General features: G+C 38.1%; 1 non-coding gene across 1 annotated transcript; it reads right to left on the reverse strand.

Annotated features, from left to right (window-relative positions):
- Window positions 1-1,109: 1,109 nt before the first annotated feature.
- On the reverse strand, window positions 1,110-1,221 carry trnal-caa (transfer RNA leucine (anticodon CAA)). Its single transcript has 2 exons — window positions 1,184-1,221; window positions 1,110-1,155 (listed from the first exon to the last, which is right to left on the reverse strand). It is a non-coding gene; the product is annotated as a tRNA-Leu (tRNA).
- Window positions 1,222-10,976: the final 9,755 nt, after the last annotated feature.

Consider the following 10,976-nt stretch of genomic DNA (forward strand, 5'->3'; position numbering starts at 1 on the left):
TGTGGCGCTCCCTCCTCTCCATCTTTGTGAGCTTCTCTTTCTTTTCTGAACATTTGCTTTCAGACAGTTATGGGATTTTGAATAAAAACTGATAACGAGTCATGTTGTTTTTCTTTTGTTTTGTATGAAGTTTGAGAAAGCAGTAGTAAAAGTATGTCGTAGAAAGAAAAAAAAAATATATGCACCCATAAAAATAGAGTGATTTATGGTGAATTCACAGTCTAGTCTGCAAGAGAACACACTCAAAAAGGACTCATTGTAAATCTTGTTAACTTTGGTTACATTATTAATTTAATTTCTCATTCTCAAACATGTGATCTTAAATCAAGCCCCAAACAAACCTTTTACAATGGTGAAGGAAAATAACAATGGTATCCACATTTTTGTTTTTCGTAATTTAAAGCTGTGGAAAGTTTTAACACACACACACACACACACACACACATATTTGTTTTTGTGAAAAGTGGGGACATCCCATAGGCGTAATGTTTTTATACTGTAGAAACTGTATATTCCATGGCCCTACACCAACCCTACACCTAACCCTAACCCTCACAGGAAACTTTTTGCATTTTTACTTTCTCAAAAAAAAATAATAACTCAATCTGTATGATTTATAAGCATTTTGACAAATGGGGACATGGGTTATGTCCTCATAAGTCACCCTCTCCTTGTAATACCTGTGTCATACCGATTATACAGAGTTGTGTCCTTATATGTCACAAAAACATGCCCACACGTGTGACAAAAATTGTATGTACAGTACAGGTGTGATATCTATGGAATATAGAGTAAGATGTAAAAGTGAAAAAATAGTGACATGGCATTCAGCCAAGTATGGTGACCCATACTCAGAATTCATGCTCTGCATTTAACCCATCCAAAGTGCACGCACACAGAGCAGTGAACACACACACACACACCATGAACACACACACACACACACACACACCGTGAACACACACCCGGAGCAGTGGGCAGCCATTTATGCTGCGGCGCCCGGGGAGCAGTTGGGGGTTCAGTGCCTTGCTCAAGGGCACCTAAGTCGTGGTATTGAAGGTGGAGTCCGACTCTCTAACCATTAGGCCACGACTTCCCCGAAGACCCATTGTCAGAAGTGGGATTTGAACCCACGCCTCCATTTGAAGACCAGAAACCTCAGCAACTGAGAAGGGGGATGTGTCTTGAGTCTGGCGCCTTAGACCACTCGGCCATTCTGACATAAGGGATGGTCTAAGATGGGTGGTATACAATATATGTAAGGGAAAAGATTTCTGAGCAAATTTCCTCACTCTGGACATATATAGTTCTTGAAGGGTGAGCTTTTTGTGATTGATGGGGGATTTTGTGAGCATCTCTTGTGGCAAGTTGAACCTCCTTGGTGAAGGAAGTACAACCTTTGTTGGGCCTTTATAACAATGGAGTCAGTGTGATTGTCCCACTTCAGGTCCTGAAAGATGGTGGTGCCCACCAGGAACCTGAATGACTCTGCTGCAGCCACAGTGCTGTTGTGTGAGTGGGGGGAATGCTGGGGGGGGGGGGGGTCCACGATCATCTCCACAGTTTTGAGTGTGTTAAGCTCAGGTTATTAAGACTGCACCAGACAGCCAGCTGTTCAACCTCTTGTCGGTAAGCAGACTAATCACTGTCCTGGATTAGGCTGATGACTGTAGTGTCATCCACAAACTTCAGAAGCTTGACAGAGGGGTCAGTAGAGGTGCAGTCGTTGGTGTACAGGCAGAAGAGCAGTGGGGAGAGAATGCATCCCTGAGGGGCACCAGTGCTGATGGTGTGGCTGTTTGACATGAGTTTCCCCAGTCTCAATAGCTGTTGCCTGTCTGTCAGAAAGCTGGTGATCCAGTGATAGATAGAGCTAGGAACAAAGAGTCTGGTTAGTTTGGTCCGGGGGAGTTTTGGGATGAAAGTGTTTAAGGCCGAACTGAAGTCCACAAACAGGATCCTCACATAAGTCCCAGATTTGTCCAGATGCTACAGGATGAAGTGCAGTACCATGCTGACTGCATCATCCACAGACCTGTTTGCTCTGTAAGCAAACTGCAGGAGGTCTATAGTCATTCAGTCTTGTGATTTGGGGTTTGTTTGGAATGGGGATGATTGTGGAACATTTGGTCTGGGCCTGGTGCTTTCCTTCTCTTTTGTTTCCCGAAGACCTGATGCACATTATCTTCATTGATCCAAAGTGCAGGAGGGGGAAAAGTGTGGTTGAGGTGTTAATGTTTGTGTAGAGAGATGGTCACGACGATGTGAAGTGTGAGACCAGGGGTTTCAAATCTACAGTAAAACTCATTCAGGTCTTCAGCAAGTTTTTGATTCACCTCAGTGCTGGGGGATGGCATCTTGTAGTTTGTAATGTCTTTCAGGCCTTTCCACTCTGAAGCAGGGTCATTGGCTGAAAACAGTTTTTCCAGCTTTTTAGAGTAGTTTTTCTTAACCGCTCCGATCTCCTTTGTCAGTGTGTTCCTGGCCTGATTGTACAAGATTCTGTCCCCGCTCCTGTAGGTATGCTTTGTGACCTGACGAAAATGTCTGAGCTTTTCTGAAAGAGATCATGTAGTACTTTTAGTTATTATGATTTTTTTTAATGAATTTTGGTATGAACTATGGTTTATAATGGTAAATGTTAAAAGCCTTATTTGTTGTGTCATATATTCTACACCACTTTATGTTGCAGAAATATTTATTTGAATGCCATCTAATAGCATAATTTACCAATCAACATTTACTGCTTCATTCATTGATATTCATTACAGGACAAAAGGCTAGCATGAAGTAAATACATATGATCAGTCAGCGCTTTATTTATTCACTTCTCATGGGATCATAACCTGCGCACACAGGCCCAGAGCCTTGAGGCTGTTCTATTAGAAGAGACACACCATCACGTCTCTGCAAGTCTGATAAATATCCCCGCTGACTTCTGAAGACATCATCTCTCTTTTTTTAATGATAATCAAGCAAATGCACTTCCCTGCTCAGGATGAGCAGCCAGGGTCTATCTGAGCGAGCACAGAACTGAACAAACTCCCCGGCGACACGTTGCCACAAAAATCTTTCTTTGAATCCTTGTTTGTTTGGCTTTGAATTTGCTCTGGCATTTATCACAAAGATACGGAGGAGCGGGGAGGGGAGACAGCGGAGTCTTAAAACCACAGCGTTGAAGCCGTGATCCCCAACAGTCTGCTGCTGAAGAAAGACATTGAGGCCCGTCGGAGAGGAATTAGGAGAATGTATAAATGAGTTGTTTGTTGCCTGTGTTTTGGAGCGTTACGCTCCGCTTTCGTCGTAAGGCTTTGAAGGTGGTGAATGTCTTTTTGAAGAGTGAAATCGAATGTGTTTGTTTTACATTCGGATGAGGCATCTGTGTCGCATTGCCTTCAGATCTGTCCTGGTGCTTCTGTGTGAATCTGTAAGAAAGTGTGCACAATCACACATTATTCCATGTATAAACTACACAAACAACATCTACACTACTTTCTTGCAGACTTTCTAACTCTCAGAAAACATCAAGTTAAATCTTTAGAAACCTTAAAGGGATGGTTCACTCAGAGATGAAAATACTGTCATTATTTACTCACCTTTATGTCATTCCAAGTCTATATGACTTTCTTCTTTTGTGTAATACAAGGAGAAATACTGCAGAACTTCCAAGAAACTGTTTTACATCAAATGAAAGTGGATGGTGATTTTAAATGTTAAGCACCAAAAAAGAAAAAAGCAACATAAAAGTAGTGAACCTGTAAGAAAATGTGGACAATCACACATTATTCCATGTACAAACCACTCAAACCAAATCTTTACTATTTTTGTGCAGACTCTTTAGCTTTAATTTTCAAACAATGTAATGTTTAAACTTCAAACACTTTAAGTATAGTTCACTTAAAAATGAAAATACTGCATTATTTACTTACCCTAATGTAATTTTAAACCTTTATGGCTTTTTCTGTAGAGCACAAAAGGAGAAATTCTGCAGAACGTCTGAGCTTTTTAATTCACATAATGAAAGTGGATTTTAAATGGCAAACACCAAAAAGGAAAAAAGCACCATACAAGTAGTGAACCTGTATGAAAATGAAACAATTACATATTATTCCACCTACAAACCACACAACAACAACAAGTTTACTACTTTCGAATTCTCACAATTGCTAAAATTAATTACTTTTTACCTTTAAATGTCACAGAACATCACGTTTAATCTTCAGAAACCTTAAAGGTATAGTTCACTCAAAATTGAAAATCCTGTCATCATATATTCACTGTCATGATATTCCATGCTTTCTTCTGTGGAGCATAAAAGGAGAAATTTTGCAGAATGTCTGAGCTGCTGTTTTTGCATTTACATACAAAGAAAGTGGACCCTGGTTTAAAATACCAAAAAAAAAAAAAAAAGCACAATAAAGGTAGTGAATAAAGCGCACAACTTCTTGGCTATTTTCTAATTCTCACATAAAAATAAATAAATAAATAAAACTCACCTTTTCATGTGGATCACAAAAGGAAATCAAAAAATGTGCTGAATATCTGAGCCATTGTTTTCCATAAAGAGAGAGAGAGAGAGAGAGAGAGAGAGAGAGAGAAAGAGAGAAAGAGAGAGAAGCACCATACAAGTGATGCATACATATATTTCAAGTCTTCCAAAGCCTTATAATATAAGTGATTTAATGAAGACAGTACTTTTATTTTAGGGTAATCTAATTCCTTAATATAAATTACAACCACACATTTTCCACAGTAAGACACACACACACACTACTCTAAAGAGTAAGTGGTGAAGATCAGTTTTGCCGAGGCTGCAGGTGCAAATGCGGAAACTGTCAAGTGCCACAAAACTCACAAATACATCAACGTCATCTCTCAATCTTTAATTATCTCTCTTTCTCGCACAAACTCATTTTCTGCATCACAGTACTTCTCATCATTATATTGTCAGATAGGGAAGACACATCATTTAAACACCTGACCCTCTGTCTTTAATCTTTCAGTGTCAAAGAGATTTTGATTTTGAGTTTACGTCAAAGTGAACATACTAACATCAAGTAAATTCATTTTGTTCATCCTGAAGAATCTAGACAAGCTACCCTCTACTTAACCTGAAATTATAAAAAATTTTGGGTCTAACATTAGGGTGAGTAAATCATGTCAGGATGTTAATTTTTGGGTGAGCTAATCCATCAAATCTGGGCTCCAGAGATGGACGTCTCAAACATAACATTGCAGCTTGTTTCCCCCGGCTACACCTGACTTCTTGCTTCCTGTTGAGTGAAATCAAGACAGGAAGTCAGGTGGGAATGTCCTGCTCTGATCCCTCAACACTCAACTGGCGCTCCCCCCCCCCCAAAAAAAAGATAATTTCCTCCCTCGTCTTTAGATGCTGGAAAACAACAATGGTTTTCAAGGAGCCGAAGCCGTCTTGCTTTTATTTATCCAGACCTTATGAAGAACTTCACTAATGATTGAAAGTAGACAAGGAGAAGGAGATCATTTTTAAGAGCTGGGACCAAGAGCCAAATTAGCTACATCAAGCTGTTTAACAGCCATTCAAACCAACGCCAAAGCCATGCGGATCTTAGAAACTCTATAGATAACATTAATTTGCAGACTGAGGGAGAAATGGACGACCAGTGCGTGTTGAAGAGAGACAGGCTATATATTTGTCACATATCTACTTGTTCCTTTCATCTCATGGCCATTGAAACAGCCATCTCTGAGCTTTTCTCTGTGTTAATCCTCCTCACGCTGCCCCTCATCTAACCCCCCATCCACGGCACTTTGATGGTTCTCCAACTCAGTCTCTCGTCCACAGAGTTCAACAGCCTGGATCTGACTCATCGTCCCTCTGTACAATCTGTCTGCTCCTGCCATCTCTCCATCACTTTTCCGGCTCACAAATTTTTTTTATATGGCTTCTATCTGCTTTCTTTCTTTCAGCCACATTATTTCCCCATTTAGTGCGCATGCATGCTGGCCATCATTGGGGACGGTGTGTGTGTGTGTATGTGTGTGTGTGTTGGCCAGGCAGCTGCAAAAGGCGTCAGCTCAGAGTGCTGACAAGATGTGACAGCTCTGGATATCTCTCACTGGCACTGACAGTTGACAGATGGATACCACTCACACACTGTAAGGAATAAAAGAGAGAGAGACAGCGAGAGACAGACAGAAGCCCCGAGGTTGATTCTCTAGCATTACTCCCTGTTCATAGGGCCAATGTTTGATTGAGTGCTGCAGAGAATAATAAACCTTCTCTAGCTAATACTGTGCCTGGGCTTCTTTCTTATTCCCTCTATCTCATCTCTATCAGACCCTCTTTTTTTATATTGCTAGAATGGCATATCCACACTTGTACAGAATATAATAAACAATGCCCTGTACATCAAAATAAAATAAAACCAATTGTATGAGGGAACATATGGTTGCAGCACCTTATGAAAATATTCAATTTATTCAAGTCTCGACAATGAAAAAAATGTTTTCAAACTCTACAAGGAAACTATAGAACTTGATGGTTAAAAGAGTAGATCGCCTAAAAATGACAATTCTGTCCTAATTTACTCTTCTGTATTATTTACGCTCATGTTGTTCTAAACTTGCACCGTTGTTATTCCTTGCAAGAATCTTGCTAAGACTTTGCTGTAAGTTCAGTTCATTAACATTAGTGCAAAATGTAATAAAAATGTACAAAACTAGCAACAAATATCACTTTCATAGCATTTATTAAATCTAGGTTGATATTAATTTCTACATATACTTATAGATTTTTTTAACATTTATAGTTATATAAATTGAATTTATGATTGAAAAGGAATTTAACACTAAACAGTTTACATGAACCTATATTAATAATTGCTATCCATAATTCTGCTTAATTTTCTTTATAAGTATAAGTGTTGTATGCCATGTCTGTATGTGGGTCGTCTGTGTTTTCAACAGCAGAAAAACTAAAATCTGACAGTGGCCTATCTGAAATTCCCATTTAACCATGTCACTGTAAGCTGTTTTGGCTTCGCACAATAAAGAAATTAAAACATAACATGAATTGAAACATTAAACATACTTCATTTATAAAACATAAAGTGTAAAAAGGCTATGCAGAATGAAACAGAGATCCTAGATACTATTTGTCAAGCGTTTGTTTTGTCAAACTGTCAAATTCCTACAACTTCCAGTTGGTATATGTAAAGTTCTGCTTTCCCTATCCAATCTTTTTTTTCTCCTTGTCTCAAGGAATATCTGCATCCACGCAAAACCATGAAACTGACACAAAACAATGTAGTATACATGCCAGACCAGGATGTGGTGCTGTAATTCTTCCACAGAGATACACAAAAAATGGAGAAGAAGACTTGGACTATGTGCATAAACCTTGTGCACGGTATACAAACGAACATGGAACAATACATTTATTAATCATTTGTTATTGTTAGTTAATAAAAAAGACAATTGTTCAGTTTTTGTTCATGTTTTTGTCGCTGTTATGTGACGTAGCAGTGTCTGACTAGGGACGAGATGTTGGCTGATGACATCATGGTTGCTTTTTCATATTTATCCACTTTGGGACCTGGTTTCAAAAAAATATCGGTTTCACTCTCCCAAAACGCCAGATCTGTCTGGAACGTCTATTCCTATCCTGTCTGTCTGGAGCACTGCAAGAAGCCCCAATATCATATTTAGTAAATTAGGAGGCTTAGGTTTTCTTTTAAAATGCGATTTCAGCCCTTCTAAGTTACCAATTTTTCTCCCTTAATTTCACCAAAAAAGATTTGCTTGGAAATTGCGTTATGTGCACAACTTTTCACCCCACAAAGAAATTATTTCGAATAATTTGAATATCTTAATCTGTGGCAAAACTTTTTTTCATGGGCAAGCGGTATGATAGATATGGAGCCCTGCACATGACATGCAAGAAAAAATAAATAAATGGTGCACACGATTTACTAATTCGTTCCCTTAATGTACTAAAACATGCACACGATTTCTATTGCGTTCCCTCGATTTGCTAAATTGTGCGCACTAATAAAATAATAGAGGTACAATTTAAGATTCTACATCATGTCTATTCCACTAACTCCCAAATTGCTTCTTTTGTTGATCTCTCTAAGTTCTGTGTATTCTGCAAAGTTGAGGAAGAAACATTTATTCTACTATTGTGATGAGGTAAATTCTCTTCGGGAGGACTTAAGTTGTTAAATGTCTTCTTTTATAAAATATAATTTAAAAATTAAGTGGCCATGCCATTGATCTTGTTGTTAAGTTCTTTATGTTGCATTGTAAATATTTGTATTCACAAAAGCAAATTTCTCAAGATTTCGCCGAGGTTCAATGTCTTTCTTACTGAGATTTCACTTATTGTTAAATATCTTCAACTCACTGATAAAAAATTTAAAAGTTTCTTAAGATTTATGACAATATTTTTCTTACTGATTGAGATGTTCTTGTTTTGTTTTGTTTTTTTAAATGCAGTGCTTTTGTTTCTTGCAATAAATAAATAAAATTGGCTGGGTCATACATCTCCCAATTTTTTGACTTAAATTTTATTGGACAAACATGGAGTTAGGTTGCCTGAGCAGGTAAGCCTATTTTTGAAAACAGAGTATAACTAAATAATATTAAAGCATCAAATGTAGACCTAAACTGTGACATTTGTGACACTATGACAATTATAGTGTTTAGAAAATTATTGTAAAAGTAATCAAGTTTATTGCGTTTTATTGCTGTTTTAGCTGATATTTTCTATGCACTGCCATCTGTCATTTCGGAGAAAACTGCAAAATGCTTATTGAATGCAGTGAACTGTACAGTGGCAAACAATATTATTCAGTAAAACATTACTTGCAGACTTAGACATTTTTTCATACAACATAATGTAGACAAAACACAGAAAGCAGTGTTTTTGCCAGCATGTTGCTACCTAAAGAATGAACAACCCCAAGGATGCAAGTTCACAGGCTTGACGAATCAACAAGCCATTGCAGTCCTTATGTAGCAATTTACATGGAAAATTATCATTCTTTTTTATTAAGGTATAATTTTACAAATGAAAACATGAAACATAATAGTTGATACAAAATTGGTAGAGATTATTCTGTAATCATGCTCTTCTTTATCTTTTGTTTTTCCTGACGTTCTCTGTGAGTCTGACAGCTTTAAAGTACAGACAAATATGTGATCTAACGCAGGAGAAAGGCAACATTCTGATTGGTTAATGCCCTTAAAACAACATATTTCATTGGCACACAACAGATGTCCTTATGGCAACATGATTGTATTCTCACATATGACATGAGTGACAAATTTTGGCTGTGCGTGTGGTAGGTTGCTCACAGACTCTTACAAAAATCTCCCTCTCTCTCTCTCTGTCTCTCTGATTTAAATGAGGCACTGTTTCAATGTTAGCTCGGAGCCATTGAGCCAAAGACATATTGCCATCAAACGCTGCCATCACTGGCCTGTCATCCCCTGTCTGTCAACTGTTACTTAGCAACAGCAGAACACCAGAGAGAGGCTAATTTAAGCCATCCCGAATCCATCTGCTTCTGATTTCAGCTGCAAAAAAAACATTACTTCCACCCCAGTCAGTGGTCATAGTCATCGCAGAGATGTGCAGAGGAGCGTTAACACGTCACTGAACAGAGATAAGTTTTTTAAGGCTGTGGTAAAGGCTAACAGTTTAACAGAGAGTTAAACAAGAAAGAGACACATTGGAGCTGAGGAGGATCAGATAACAAGAATAAAAGAAGAGTAGAAAGAGGATGTTAGGGACGATAAAAGAAGAAAACAAAAAGGAACGGATGATAATTGGAGAAAATTGATTTTGGAATTTCATCCAATGAGGGGGATCTATGGGCCCTATTACTATGCAAAGAGAATAACGGGAAAATAATGGTACAAGCATTTGCGAAAAAAGAGATAACAGCAAATGAAGAAAAAAAGAGCTCCATTTTCTTTCCTCCAGCAGGCTCACAGTGTGGATGAAAGCCAGAGAATCTGCCCCATGAGCCCGGCAGTCTGTCGCTCTGCTCCAGATAGTGGGAGAAGGGAGCTGTGCTAAACTACACCGCCCTACACAGCTCTAAACAACTCCACGCCACTCTACGCTGTTTTAAATCTTTCTGTGCCACTGAACACCATTCAAAAAAGATTTGTATTTCACTCTGTACCGCTTCTCGAAGCCTATATTTCTCTATGCACCTGTCCATACTGCTCGAAATCGCTCCACACAGCTCTGTGTTACTTTTCAAAGCTGTACATATGGCTTTTCTGGCTGGAAAGGCCTGGATTATTGAGATGTCGTGCTCGGAAAATTGGATAATTTTTGGACATAATCCCCCTTTAAGATGTTGGTCATGTTATTTCATGCATTTCAAGAACATGTTAAAGGGATAGTTCTCACCCTAATATGAAAATGCTGTCATCATTTAATCACGCTCATGGCACATGAAATCTGTTTCTAGGAATACAAAACAGCTTCTGTGTACAACAGTGAGCGCAAGCTAGGTTAAATACATTAAATTTACATTTTAAAAATGGTTATTTTTCTCACAAAAACGCTTCAATTTGCTACAGGAGAACTAGGCCGCGACCCCCCCCCCCCGGAGCTGTGTGAGACACTTTTTATTATGGATAGGCGGTTTTTATTTCACTACTTTTGGACTGATGCATTGCAACACCCGCAAAGTGCCATTAAACAGCTTGAAAGATCAAAGACAATTTTTAATATAACTCTGACTGGATTCGTACTGAAAAAACAGTAACAGCAAAATCATCATTTATATATATTAATATTATTATTGGTAGTGATAATAGTAGTATTTTTTTTTTCTCAATATATATACTCATTTTACTTACTACCCACCCTTAAAATCAATGTTAAAACATAAAAAAACTATGATATCAATATAATAAAATAAATCATTATTTATTATTAAAAAAATAATAATAATAATTTTTGGTGATAATGT

The sequence above is a fragment of the Carassius carassius genome, chromosome 25 (assembly GCF_963082965.1).
Source record: "Carassius carassius chromosome 25, fCarCar2.1, whole genome shotgun sequence".
NCBI lineage: Eukaryota > Metazoa > Chordata > Actinopteri > Cypriniformes > Cyprinidae > Carassius > Carassius carassius.